Source organism: Ananas comosus, unplaced genomic scaffold, assembly GCF_001540865.1.
Source record: "Ananas comosus cultivar F153 unplaced genomic scaffold, ASM154086v1, whole genome shotgun sequence".
Taxonomy (NCBI): Eukaryota; Viridiplantae; Streptophyta; class Magnoliopsida; order Poales; family Bromeliaceae; genus Ananas; species Ananas comosus.
In genome coordinates this window covers 19976-23280 of record NW_017891017.1, presented here as the reverse complement: position 1 = coordinate 23280, position 3305 = coordinate 19976, and positions in this window count along the sequence as shown.

Sequence of the window (3305 nt, the reverse complement as noted above, 5' to 3'; positions counted from 1 at the left end):
ACCGGATATAATGGAACCTCTATGTAGTAGAGGAAGGATTATGAAATTGCTTATTTTACATAGATCACTTGCTCGATTACCCTATATTCCAGATATTAATAAACTTGTGTAGACAAGTTAAGTATGACATCATTCAATAGGGAATAGCTGTAAAGCCATGAATGTGGCATTTAGCTCAGTTGGATAACTAAGTGAGTGATGTATTATGATGATGTACCTTTGAGTTAAGTCATGCAATTCCATATTGTAGACATGATGCTAGAACTCTTAGCATATCATGTATAGTGAGATTACTTATACATTTATATGGAAATCATGTAAGAGTACCGTAGATGATGTTTCGCATATTTGTGTTGACAAGTTGGTTATTGCTTTCATCTGATAGAACTAGCATGAACTTCGTGTTTTGTACATGATCTAGTTAAGTAACTAGAACTAGGCATTATGACACAACATGAGCATTATACTAATGAATATGATCTAGTTAAATGACTTGAATTGAACATGATGTTATACTTGTATAGTCAAGTAAAAGTACTTGCATAATACTTGTTTACTCCAGATAGTGGAGGTTTATATAGAATCATAGAATATGTGCCATGAGTTACATGAACACTAGAAGGAGTCATTGAGTATGATTTTAGTAAACCACTTTTCTTATGTATAGGGAGTAGTGAGAGGACTATATGTGCGTATGCGGGTATAGCCCGTTAAAATCATCAATATGATGTAAAGTATGTACTTATTTAAGTCATACCATCTATTGGTAGAAACATGTCACCAAGTAGTGGATAGTGGATTATAACTAGTGTTAATTGTTGACCTTGTGTCGAGTTGAGATTTCATGTTAGAGACATGATGAACTTGTAAACCCTATACTATGGATTACGCATGCTTACCTATGTGCTCATTCGCACGTGCTTGTGAGGGTCGCGGCCCACAAGCCTGCACTCCAGAGTTGGCCTACGCGACAGCTGCTCTCTTATGTACGAGACTGAGCGCCGAATTGGATTGCCGTGGGTAGTGTTGACTTCCACAGGACCATTAGGCACGACACGGGCTGGGACTTTACCATGTGTAAGTCTCCTGTTAACTGGGTTAATGTAAGTGACTTTAACCATAGATGGATATAGTAGTAAAGATACTTTATGTCATTAGTTGGATATACCTAGTAATGAATATACTAGGAGGTTGACATCCCTGTTAGTCAGTAGCATAATGTCATTACTTGTATATTTACATTCCTGTTGGTGTAGGGAAATAGCTAGCTATATAATGTCATTAGCTAGTTCAACTATAATGATGATGTTCAGCATGATTTATAGATGATCAAACTGGTAGCTAGCATGGCATACCAAACTTATATCCATGATGAGTAGCATGTAAGATATGTTAGAAAACATATCTTGTAGAGGTATGTTTATAGTTAATTCGCTTTATCCAGTTGTTGCATTTACATTTCTTGTTGTTGTTTACTCATACCTCAGTTGACTTAGTGGTGTACTTCGCTACTTTCGGCGGCCTACCCACTGGGAACTATTGTTTAATAGTTCTCACACCCTTTGGTTGATTGTTTTTGTGCAGAGCCTTTCATAGTGGGAAAGGCTAGGGTTCCTGGCAAGGGTCAGCGGATAGCTAGAGCCTCCTTGATGTTAAAATAGATGGAACCATACCAGCTTTTCTAGTTTAGTTCAGTGTTGTGTATTAGGACTATGTAGAATGTACTTTGTACTTTACTTTTAAGTTATAATAAGGTTTTGTGTTGTATAAGTTTATGAACTTTTGGTTTTGCTCTGATTACCTGATTAAGATATTATGCTTTTGCTATATTGATCGTAGACGCCTGGTGTACATTTGAGGTTGTGGTGTACACGGTGGGTCTGTGCAGGTGACTGGTGAACTTCCGCTGAAGTCCATGGCGTGACATTACTGGCCCCAATATAATTACCGCTAAGACTTTTAGCGATCCCATTTATAATGGCGATTATTATAATTGCCGGTAAAGAGAGAAGCGGCGATTATAATCGCCGCTAATTTATGAGATAATTGCCGATAAAAGGCAATTTTGTTGTAGTGAGCTAATAGACTATTGAGTGTTAATAAATAGCAAAAATTCTGATAACAGTTGAGTACCACATTTTCTCTGTGTTATTTGCAAGAACGAATAATATGGAAAGAGATGAGCCTTTTTCTATGTTGCATAATGAACATGATGAGGAGTGAGGCCAGCTTCTTTTAATCAAATTTTCGGTTGTATTAAGATCTTCAAGTTAGAGGAAAGCCGGACAAAAATAAATGCTGATGTTTTAGCTTTTTTACTTTCATAATGCAAGGTTTTGGTTGTTCAGTTTACAGACTTGACTCCACTTAGCCAGGCATGTAGTTTCCACTATAAGCATTCTAATCTCCCTTCCATGAAAAACTTCTACAGATGCGATCAAAAACTTCTAATTGCTGTATTTACAAGAAGTTTTCCCTTACAACGTTTGAGCTACTTCTTAATTCCATTTTTCTATAAGGTACGAGAATAAACGGGAACAGCAAAATATATCTCAATTATTTCACCAAATGGCTTAAGAAAAATTGAAATAACTATTCTGGTTAAATTGGATTATTCTAGATAATCCTACAATAATTCGAAAATAACTATTCCACTTTCTAAGTGGAGTAAGGCCATTCTCATACTTGTTTTTACCAATTAACAATAGCTAACATGAAAGAAAAATATAATCATGCTAGTACTTAAAAAATAATAATAGTAATAAAAATTGTTATTGTTATTATTTGTACAGTAGTACTACTATTGTTATATTGTTGCTATGTGGTATGACCATATTGGCCGATTCTAATTCAACCTGATCCACATAGGACGCGGATTGAGATTTATCTTAATAAGTTAAGGACAAGGATGAATTATTTATTTCTTATTAGTTAAGAAACATGTTTCCTAATGAATATTTTGATAAATATCCTAATCCTAATCTTCTTCTTTTTTTTGAGAGAGAGATAGGTAGCATGCTATTCGGTTCGTTTATTTTATTTAGAAATAAACTTACCTGAAAATGTGAATCAACTAGGATTTGAACTTGGGACCTCAGGTACCAACCATCAATCCTTTTGCCACTTGCGCTAGGGACGGTCAGTATCCTTATCCTAATCTTCATGTGAGATTCATGATATTTTAAGCGGTCCCGATAATCTATAAATAGGATCCCTTTTCTCTTGAAGCTACTACTATTTACGAGTATTTGTAAGAAAATATAGATTTCTTCCTTCTTTTTTTTTTTTTTTTTTTTTTTTTTGGG